The following is an 11,685-nucleotide window of genomic DNA, read 5'->3' as shown; positions in this document are numbered from 1 at the left end:
TCCATCTTCCAGAAAGATGGTTGTTTATTGTTAGATCATTCCATGTTGAGAACCCAAAGACCAGTAAAGTGAATTAAGAGTTACTTTAAGCAGCCACTTGAAAACCACTTTTATAAACTGATGAGGATTTCCTTGTTAAATTTCTAAGGGATGAGAAAGCAGTGTCACACTTTTGTTATTGGAGTTTACAAGGCTCACAGTGAACTCCTCTTTGTACTCTTATATTTGGTGTTCATAGTGGCCAGAGCAAGGGGCACTATGTCTATTTTACTTTGAATAATCTGGGGTTTAAGTGAGTTTCTGGTACCCTGATCAAGTTTATAAAAGCTAAATCTTGTCCAGAACTAGGATTCTAAACCCACAACCTTGAGGTCAAATTCAATGTTTTCTTACAATTCTAGAGGTGGGGTGCTTTTAGTCTTACAGCAATGAATGAAACAAACTCAAAATGTTATCCCAGGATGGTTTTCTTTAAAGGAGATTAGTGTTTGGATATTTTTATTCATCTTTTCAATACCCTTAAGGCTTTTTGGTTCTCATTTTTTGTGCATGTGTGTTTTTGTTTCATTTTTGTCGGAGTGAAATGATGACTCTGATTCTCTGTAACTTTTCAAAATATATACACAGGGAATTTTATGTTTTATGATGTAAATCTGGGTTTATTCTGCTGGTCCACTCCACAATTTAATTTTTATTTATTTTTGGTTTTGTCGGTGCTGAGAATTAAATGAAGGGCTCCTGTGTGCTATACAAGTACTCTTGCTGAGTTATACATCTCAGTCCCCAATTTTAGGTTTTTTTTTTATTTTAAATATTTATTTTTTAGATTTTTAGGTGGACACAGTCTCTTTTTTCTATTTTTTTTATGTGGTGCTGAGGATCAAACCCAGTGCCTCACGCATGCTAGGTGAGCATTCTACCACTGAGCTACAACCCCAGCCCAAGTTTTAAAAATCATGTTGCCTTGTTTATTAGGACTTCCATTAGCTCTCATGAATTTTGAGATTGATTTCCAAACTTATTAATAAGCTCACAATTTTTAGGACAGCGCATAGTATTCCTTTGCATGCACAGTATGGCATTTAATTGCTCAGAAGATAAACTTCTCTCCTAAAGAGTTTCCTGTGCCTAAAAAGAGAACATACCAGGTAAACGTACGTGCTCAGATTCATCCACAGGCAAGTATGGCATTTAGTTAGAGCAATCAGAACAATAGAAAGAACCATTCTACTTCTTCCATCTCTTAAAACCCGCCAAAGGGGATAGGTTCATTAATCCTGTACCATTTTTCATATCTAAATATTCCTGCTTTGCAGTTTAAGGTGACTTATGTGTTTTAATGCACAATTCTATCAACATTTCCCAAAATGCTTTTATAATACATCGTCAGATATTTCCAGCCAAACAATGATTTTTACATAATGGTTTCACTTGTATTATTAATTTGCCTAAGGCACCATTCACTTCTCAGTTTTGCTTTTAATCTCCATCTCTGTACCTCTAATGATGCAATACTTCTGGGAACTAGGTTGGTCATAATGAATTTACAGTGTACAGGGGACTTAGAGTAAAAATCTTTTAGGGTCAAGGAACAAGTGACTTAGTCCATTAAAAAAATCAATTAGGATCATAATTTAAGAGAATTATTGCACTTTGACTTTGTACTTTAACAACAATTTTTACAAGTGTGTTTTGTTTAAACTCATGGATTTTGAAATAGAGCAAGTGAATGCATGAGACTTGTCGGGGTACACCAAACAGAGTGTATTTGTCATTTTGGTATGGTGTCTCTTCTTTGTATGCCATCTCTTCTGTTCCTTTTATTGACATTGGCAATGGAATGCTCCTTTGGAGAATGGAAACTGCAGCTTCTTTAGGAAACATTTGATTAGAGGAATAGATGAAAATAAATCAACCTCTGCTTATGTTCTCATCACAGCTTTTCCCTCTGCTTACTGGCAGTGAAATATTTCCTATAACATTATTTTCCACTGTAACTATTGGAGTTCCAAAAATCATTTTGGCTGATTCCATATAAAAATAGAAAACCTGACATTCCTTAGTTATGAGTTATGACATGTCCACAAACCAAAATATTTTTTCACCCACATACATCTGTGCAGCCTGAATATTACTTAAGATATAAATATTGAAAAATTGAAAGGATGGTGCATATGATTTAAAATGTTTTTCCTACAATGTTAAGATTTATTCTGATGGTGCAAGTAAAACTAGATTCTTCTCAGCCTGGATCTAAGATTAAATTTGATTTCATTCTTACTAACTTCTTCCTCTTCCTTCCACTAGCTGCCAACCCTGGGAGCTTGGTTTTTGAGTAAATGCTGTCCAAATGGAAGCAATGGATGAGAAACATCCCCGAGTGGGTCTGTCTGCTGGCTCTGCTAGGGCTGCCTGCTGCAAGCTAGAGCTTGCACAACCCAGTTCTCTTTTTTAGAAGAGAGAATCTGGGGTGATGCCAAGGGTGAAGTTAAGTAGTCTTGAGTTTTGCTATTCTGATTTACTGTTGAAAGCCCTGAACCTGGGCACCTAGCCTTTCAGAGATGCTATTGGGCCCACTGAGCATAGGCTAGCACACATGAAGCAAGGCTGGAAGGCAGTGCACACTGTCTTTTCCTAGTTGGTCTTTCAGGCATGCCTAGAGACAGCATCCCGTTTTGAGCTTCAAAACCAAATAATAGAACACGCTCTATTAAATCATCTCTGTAACTTCAAGTCTACTTAGCTTCCTTTATGAAACACAGTGTAGATTCCTCTGTTGACCAAGAATCAGTAGTCATATTTGGGCTTTCTGTTTTGCTACAATGATATCTCCACTGATGTGTAAAAGGTAATGTATATATACCATTGGATATATACATTTGTGACACAGGGCATCCCCAACAGTATTTAGCAGGAGAAAAAGGGGTTAAGCAGTCGTGTTTAGTGTGTACAGATATGTTTGAGAAATACTCAGTTAAACCAGTTCATTCATGTTTATTTCATTATTTCTCCAAATCCTCCTTAAGTTGATATGTATTGTAAAGCACCAAAACAGTAATAGAGAATCATTCTCCCAACTTAGAGAAGACATCAACCCAATAGAGAAGACATCCACCCGTTCCACTCTTTTTGTTCTTCTTGGACACTAACATCTCTCAGAATTCCTAGATTCCTGGGGAAATACTGATATGAAGTAAAGATGTGGCCCCTGGTTCAACCATATCCAGCTCACTCTACTAACTGGCTCTAGAAACTGGAGATTTTTTTGGAGAGCTATGATAGAGTTTAAAGCTAGGGTTGGGACACCCCTCTACTTCATGGATTTTGTGTTGTGCACTCATGAATCTTATTACTTTTCATCTTTCTTTTTAAATTTTCTCTTTTCCAAATACTTCTCCCCTACTTAAAACATGTATTTTAAAGCTCTGGTTCTAAGATAATCTAATTCTAAAACTACAGAAACTGTGGGGGGAAAACTTATAAATTTAAAATAGGAAAACAAAAATTTATCTGTATTAATATCACTAGTTAAATATTTGTGTATGCCACTCTAATTTCTTCTTATAAAATACATACGTCCATATACCTATACTTTAAAAAGTTGGCATCTATTTACTGTTTGATTTATTTTGGGTTTTTATGTATTTTTAGACAATCATGTTGAATGTTTTCTGGAAAAGGGTAATGTGTATGTGAATAGATAGATAAGGACAGAAAGAATTAAAGACAGTCTGAAAGATGAAATTGTAGCTTATATTTCTGGCCAAGTTCCTTAACTCTGAAATAATATTTATGTCATATGTTATTCATTCTATTAAGCGAGTATTATAATGGTAGCTGGCTCACATTTTATAGTTATTTGGCAAAGTTATAGTTGTTACAATATTATTATCTATATCTATATAGTAAGTTGTGCTTGGAAATATTTCCAAGGGTTCTGATGCTTGTAGTGGAGATATGAAAAAGTTCATGAATTTCTTATAAAATCCTCCCAGTCGTGAGAGGTATTTTCAAATCCACTAAGAAAGTACATGGCTTGAAATTTTCCATTATTCAATGTTATAATCATCATTTGAAGCCTTGGGTTTTTAGCACTAGACTGTTGAGCTATCTGTGTCCTTAACTGGTACACTTCTAGTTCTTGGTTTGTCATTTTGCAAGTTTTTCTGGCATTCTGCATACAGCTCCCATTCATTAGAATTCTCTCTTCCTAATTTAACCAACGTTTATTTCATTTTGACATTGTTTCCTTACCTTCATTAAGAGAAAACATTTAATGTGTTAACATTTAAAAAATTGGCCAAAAGCCTGGGGTTGTAGCTCAGTGGCACAGCGCTGCCTTGCATGCACAAGGCCCTCACTTCTAGCCCAGCAGTGCCAAAAGAAAACATGTAAGACAATGAGTTGTGAATCCATGACTGCAGAGCTTTGCACAGCGAATACTGGTGGGCCCAGAGTTAACAGAGAATGCTCCCTAAAGATGACAGTTTGGGGGCTAGGTCTAGTTTCCAACAATATGTCCAATTTAGCAAAATTATAGTAGGTGGGGGGACAAGTTAAATTGCATCATTAATACTAATGAGATGATATCAGTTTTAAAATATACAATGGTAAAAGTTGAAAGACAGATAAAAAGGTATTCACAGTATTACTTACTAGTAACACAATCATAATTTTTAAAGAATTCAAGCAGTTAAAAGACTGTCCATCCCTTTCTGGGTATGATGATGCACACCTATAATCTCAGTGGCTTGGGTGGCCGAGGAAGAAGGATCGCAGGATCAAAGCCAGCCTCAGCAACTTGGAAGGGCCCTAAGCAATTTAGTTACAGCCTGTCTCAAAATGAAAAATAAAAAAGGGCTGGGGATGTGGCTCAGTGGTTAAGCTCCCCTGGTTCAATCCCTGGTACCAAAACAAAGAAAAAGACTGCCTAGACCCCATGGTATATGGATTGAATATGGGAAGAGTTCAACCTACATGACCAAAAAAATATAAATAAAATAAATTAAAGGCCAATTTCTATATGTTCTAGTCTTTATTTCTTTTTTTAATGTACCTTTTATTGAAGAAGCTTTGGAGGTAGAGGTATTTTGTGATCTAACTGAGTAATTTTAGTACAAGAGTGATTTTTCTATCCTGAAGAGTTGATCAGGCAGTTGTGATTCCCATGCATCCTCCTTTTCTGGATATGTAAAGACTATACTTCGTATTCATAAAAAAGTTCTTTTCATTTTAGTATACTGCAATTAGTGCTAAAAGCCATTTATTGTAAAAAGCAAAAATATTAATGAATAGAAATGTTACAAGAACAGAAGTCTTGTGTGTTTTATCTTCATCATGCATCATCCATTTTAATTAGAGAAAAGGGTGGTGAGCACTGTGACAAGAGACTGGAATTAAAATCATTAATTGATGTCAAGCTGAAGAGAGACTGTTAGCATGAATTTAGTGACAGCAGGAAAGAAATTAACCTTATTACTTTATTTAGTATATTACATTATTTTGTGTATTATTTTCTATGCAGGTTCAAGGCAATTTCATTATCATAATGGGAAAGACTTTTTTTTGCAAAAAGGAAAGGTGTGAATATTTATGTTTCAACATAACAAATTGAAATAATAAGTTCTTCACTATTTTTTAAAATCTTGATAAAACGTTTTAATTGTTGTTTCAATTTTTTTCTTCAGATTTCAAGGATAGGGAAATAGTATATGCTATTGTCCATCAATGTCAGTTCTTACAGCTGCTTGCACTAATTTAAACCTCAGAATAGTTCTTTTGTTTGTAATTGGGAAGGACTCACTGAGATGCATAAAGCAATAGACATTTATTTCTTTGGCTAAGTTTTGGACTAATCAGTTTCTTCTGTCATTGCTGAGGGTTGGTCTGAGATAAATGGAATGGATAATGCTGAACAACAACCTGACTGTTGAGGAAAACTAATGACTCCTACATCTTAGAGATAATTTGTGACCTTGGGGTCACAATAAAAGAATGGAGGGGGTGTCCTTTTATAGCATTGACCATCTGGAACCATTAGGAGCTCAACTGCAAGATAGTATCTCTTTTTAAAGTTTCCTTAAGAAACCATGCTATTTTTATTAGGACACTGGAAATATTTTTTTCCCCTGAGCCAAATATTATTTTTTTGAACTAAGTTTCTCCACAAAGAATGAAATATATAACATAGATTTGAATGTTCTCTTTTTTTTTCAAATTACACAGAAAAAATTTGTGTGGGGGGGTCAACTTCTAACAAATCACTATCAGAAGAAGTGCTGGTAGTGTTACAAAGTCTACTTTGTAATGAATAAGACATTCAACTATAGAAGAGTATAATAAAGAAAATCAGTGACTTTTATTAACTTTGCTCCCCAAACCCACAGTACACTCCTGGTTTTTAAAATTGGATTTCCTCTGTCATTTGCTTAGCAAATTTTTTTAGCATTCACTTTTAGAATGAACTTTGAAGTGTCCTGTAGTTCAGGCTGGTAACCGGGTTGATTAGCCTTTGCAGTAGCAATCCTCCCTTGGTGGATCCCAGGGATGCTACAGTTTTATGCTAAGGTTTTCATGACCAGCATAAACTGTCAGGGTTAAAAGGAATGTTGTGATGAGACTTCAAAACTTGGGGATAAAATACATTGTTGATGACAAGGTAAGCAATAAAAATACGATTTCTTGTATTATTGAAGCTTAAAGAGAAAAAAAATCAGTGTTTTTAGGATGTAGTATAGGTGGGACTGTGATGTTCATTGGATTCAATTTGGGTAAAAGAAAGCAATTAAGAGCTGTGCTTTGTGAATAATACCTCAGGCTGCTGAGTATTTCTTTGGAGATAATGACTTCTTAGAAACTGACCCCCAGTGAATTTGTGTGTCTGTGTGTGTGTGTGTGTATTTTGGAAAAAAAGAGCATTCAAATCCTATCAGTAATATAATTAAACTGGGGTACAAGAAGTTTGGGGAGATTATTTGGGAATGGGCTTACTTTGAGAAGACATGTTCCCGTTCTCTTTTTATGATAACTTCCTAGGAGTACTGTACTTCCAAATGGATTATTTCCACTTTTAACAAATTTGAATAGGGTTAGTCCTTTAGAAATCAGTCTCAAACCAGCTCTTTTTTTTTTAAATTTAGTATTTTTTAGTTGTTGATGTACCTTTTTTGTTTGTTTGTTTATTTGTATGTGGTGCTGAGAATAGCACCCAGTGCCTCACACATGCTGGGCAAGCACTCTACCACTGAGCCACCACCCAGCCTGCTCCTTTGGTTTGGAAGGTTCTCCAAATTTAGAATTTAGGGCTTTATATTTATATAATGATGTTTATATCTATTTTTTGCATCAAAATTCATCACATTCTCAAACTTCAAGACTTCTGTGAATGCTGAGGACCCCTGGATATTTCCTATGATTATTTGATTCTCTGATAATGACCAAACACAGTCGTAAAGTGGGTTGTCGGATAAGTGAGAATTGAGCTTCACGTTAATATCCTGTTGCGTTAAAGAAAGAACTAATTTCCTTCTTTCTGCTAGCTGTTTCTTTTTTTCTCCCCTGACTGAATCCAGTCAAAAAGTGTGTTGCAAACAATAAAATTATCTCTCAACTTAATGTAGACTTTCCATCATGGATGTTTAATATTTAGTGATAACTGGCTTTTATAATAACATAACTTTTATAATAGCATTTCTATCAAAATTGCTCTTAAATAGGTAAGTGGTGTATAATAAAAAAGCTCTGATAATTTTAGCTAAATTTGACATTAGACTTTGAATTGCTATTTCTCTTGTGTATTCTGTCCATGGGACTTATGTTTATTTGGATCTGGGATTTCGTGATAAAAATTTCTCATTTTCCAATATTCTCTTGATCTAAGGAAGTCATTAGTTCTCAACTCAGGAAATAAGGTTCTTCTCCAAAGTTTTGGGAATATAAAAAACACTTTTGATTGTCCTCATTGCTCAGGGACACTGCTTAATTACGTGTGCCTGGGATCCCTGTTGTGCTAGGTATCCTGTTCAACCACAAATAGCTCCTTCTTAAATGTCACTAGATGCCTGCTGAGCAAAACTGGGCTAGGTAAATTTAAGTATTTTCATTTTATAGCTGCAAAATAAGAAAAAATAGGGAAATTTGACCCTCGGAGTCCAACATTTTGAAAATCAAGGCTGAAGTAATGGTGATAACTAGTATAGTAAGGAGAAAAATAGTATGTGGCACTTTTCTAGAATTAAAAAACTATTTTTAAATTATTTTAGATTCATAGGAAGTTGCAAAGATAGTACAGTGAGGTGTTATGTACTTTCATGTTAGTAACCCCAGTGGTTACAATGATTTAACTGAAGGATGACATCAGAGCCAGAAAATTGACATTGAGTGATATTCTGTGATACAGATGAACCCCAGTTTTCTTTTTTCTTGCCTGTTGTGCAATATCTTTGTTATTTCTGATTTTGAAGTAAATGGCTATGGACAATTTGTGCAGATTTTTTTCTTGGACATAAATTTTCTTTCTTTGGGATAAATACCCAGAAGTTCAATTGCTGGCTAGTATGTTAAGTGTGTTTAATCTTTAAGAAGCTACCAAACTGCTTTCCAGGGTGGCTGCACTATTTAATATTTCTAATGGCAATGTGTGAGAGACCTAGTTTCCTTTTATCCTTGCCCACCTTTGGTATTGTCACTGTTTTTTATTTTAACTGATCTACTAGGTATCTAATGGTAGCTCATGATAGTCTTAATTTGCATTTCCCTAATGGCAGGTGATGGTGAACATCCTTCTGTGTCTTTATTTGTCAGTGGTATATCCTCTTCAGTGAAATTTTCCTTCCTATTTTTGGCCTATGGATTGTTTTCCTATTGTTGCATTATGAATATTTTTTAGACTTTGTGAGATAAGTGATTTGTGGATATCTTCTTCCCATTTGTACCTGTCTCTTTATCTTCTAAATAGAACTTTTCACAGAAGAAGAGTTTGTAATTTTTATGATGTTGAATTTATACATTTTCTTATTTTATGGATAGCAGTTTTGGTATCATTTCTAAGAACTCTTCATCAAATACTAGATCCTAAAGATATTATTCTATGTTTCCTGATTAATTTTTGTAGTTTTAAATTTAAACCTATGATCTATTTTTATTTTATTTATTTTTTTACCAAACTAATAAAAAGTCTTTATTTATAAGTAATTAATTTTTTAAATTCCTTTTTTATTTTTTATTTATATATGACAGCAGAGTGCATTACAATTATTATTAAACATATAGAACACACTTTTTCATATTTCTGGTTCTATACACAGTATATTCACACCAATTCGTGTCTTCATACCTGTACTTTGGATGATAATGATCATCACATTCCACCATCATCAATAACCCCATGCCCTCTCCTTTCCCCTCCCACCCCTCTGCCCTATCTAGAGTTCGTCTATTTCTCCCATGCTCCCTCTCCCTATCCCACTATGAATCAGTCTTCTTATATCAAAGAAAACATTTGGCATTTGGTTTTTTGGGATTGGCTAACTTCACTTAGCATTATCTTCTCTAACTCCATCCTTGTACCTGCAAATGCCATGATTTTATTCTCTTTTATTGCTGAGTAATATTCCATTGTGTATATATGCTACATTTTTTTATCCATTCATCTACTGAAGGGCACCTAGGTTGGTTCCACAGTTTAGCTATTGTGAATTGTGCTGCTATAAACATTGATGTGGCTGTATCCCTGTAGTATGCTGATTTTAAGTCCTTTGGGTATAGACCGAGGAGGGGGAAGCTGGGTCAAATGGTGGTTCCATTCCCAATTTTCCATGAAATCTCCTTACTGCTTTCCATATTGCCTGCACCAATTTTCAGTTTCACCAGCAGTGTATGAGTGTGCCTTTTTCCCTACATCTTCGCCAACACTTGTTGTTTGTATGCATAATAGCTGCCATTCTGACTGGAGTGAGATGAAATCTTAGAGTGGTTTTGATTTTCATTTCTCTAATTGCTAGTGATGATGAACATTTTTTCATATATTTGTTGATTGATTGTACATCATCATCTGAGAAGTGTCTGTTCAGGTCCTTGGCCCATTTATTGATTGGGTTATTTGTTTTTTTAGTGCTTAGCTTTTTGAGTTCTTTATATTCCCTAGAGATTAGTGCTTTATTGGCTGTGGGAGGAGTGAAGATTTGCTCCCAGGATGTAGGCTCACTGTTCACCTCACAGATTGTTTCTTTTGCTGAGAAAAAACTTTTTAGTTTGAGTCCATCCATTTATTGATTCTTGATTTTAATTCTTGTGCCACAGGAGTCTTATTAAGGAAATTGGAGCCTAATCCCACATGATGGAGATTAGGGCCTACTTTTTCTTGTATTGGACGCAGGATCTCTGTAAACCTATGATCTATTTTGAATTAATTTTTGCATAAGGTGTGAAACTTAATTTCAGGATTTTTCCCCTCCCTATTGGTATCCAGTTGCTTCATTACTATTTGTTGAAAAATCCATTTATTCCAATGAATTGTTTTTGCATGGTGGTGAGAAATTAGTTGGCCATAGTTGTCAACTTCTGTGTTCTTTATTCTGTTCTACTGATCTTGCATCTGTCCTTCTAAAAGTATTATACAGTCTATATTAGAGTAGCTGTATTTTATCTCTTGCATTCTAGAAGTGTGATTTCTTCCATTTATTTATTCTTTTTCACAATTGTTTTACTATTCTATATTTTGTCCTTCCATATTAATTTTATCTCATTTTTATTGTTTGTTTTGTTTTGTTTTTTCATGGTGCTGAGACTCAAAACCAGGTTCTCGTGTACACTAAGTACACACTCTATCACTGAGCAACACCCCAACCCAGTATAGATTTTAAAATAATATTGTCAATATCTACAAAAATATTGCTTGGATTTTTATAGGAACTTCATTAAAACTTTATCAGTTTCGGGCACATTGATTTACATGCAGAATCTTTCCATTCATGATCACAGTTATGTCTTTTTGTTGTTCTTGTTGTTGTTTTAAGAAATTCTTTGACTTCCTTCATCAGCATTATATAGTAATGGGATACAATGTAATGTTTTGATACAAGTAAACATTGTGTAAAGCTTAAAGAAGGATTAACTAGGATTTACATTTCCTCAAACCATTGTCATTTCTTTTTGGTGGGAACATCTATTTTGAGATATACAACATGTCATTGTTAACTGTAGTCACTCTAGTAGTCAACAGAATACAAGAACGTTTTTTGCCTTTCTAACTATAACTGCAAATCATTGACTGACCTCTATCCCTCCTTTTCCTTCCTAGTCTCTGGTAACCACTATTTTATTCATTACTTCTTTGAGATTAACTTCTCATTTCCACATATGAGTGAGATGATGCAGTATTTTTCTATCATTTAACATAATGTCCTCCAGGTTTATCCATGTTGCTGCAAATGACAGAATTTCATTCATTTTTATGGTTGAATAGTATTCCACTGGGAATATATGCACTATTTTCTTTATCAGTTCATCCATTGTTGAATACTTAGGTCAATTCCATATTATTGCCCTTGTGAATAGAACTGCAGTAAACATTTAAGTACAGATGTCTTTATGATATACTGATTTCATTTCCTTTGGATATATACCTAGCAGTGGGATTGCTGAACTATATGATAGTTCTAATTTTAGAGTTCTGAGGACCATTCA

General features: G+C 34.5%; 1 protein-coding gene across 22 annotated transcripts in view; it reads left to right on the top strand.

The window, feature by feature from the left end:
- The window catches only part of Pard3 (par-3 family cell polarity regulator), a 667,456-nt gene that overhangs the window by 497,712 nt on the left and 158,059 nt on the right, over positions 1–11,685 (top strand). The window lies entirely within an intron of this gene.

The sequence above is a fragment of the Marmota monax genome, unplaced genomic scaffold, assembly GCF_021218885.2.
Source record: "Marmota monax isolate L192 unplaced genomic scaffold, Marmota_monax_Labrador192_F-V1.1 WCK01_AAM20220418_F8-fsc00066, whole genome shotgun sequence".
Taxonomy (NCBI): domain Eukaryota; kingdom Metazoa; phylum Chordata; class Mammalia; order Rodentia; family Sciuridae; genus Marmota; species Marmota monax.
This window is presented reverse-complemented; position numbering and strand designations above follow the sequence as displayed.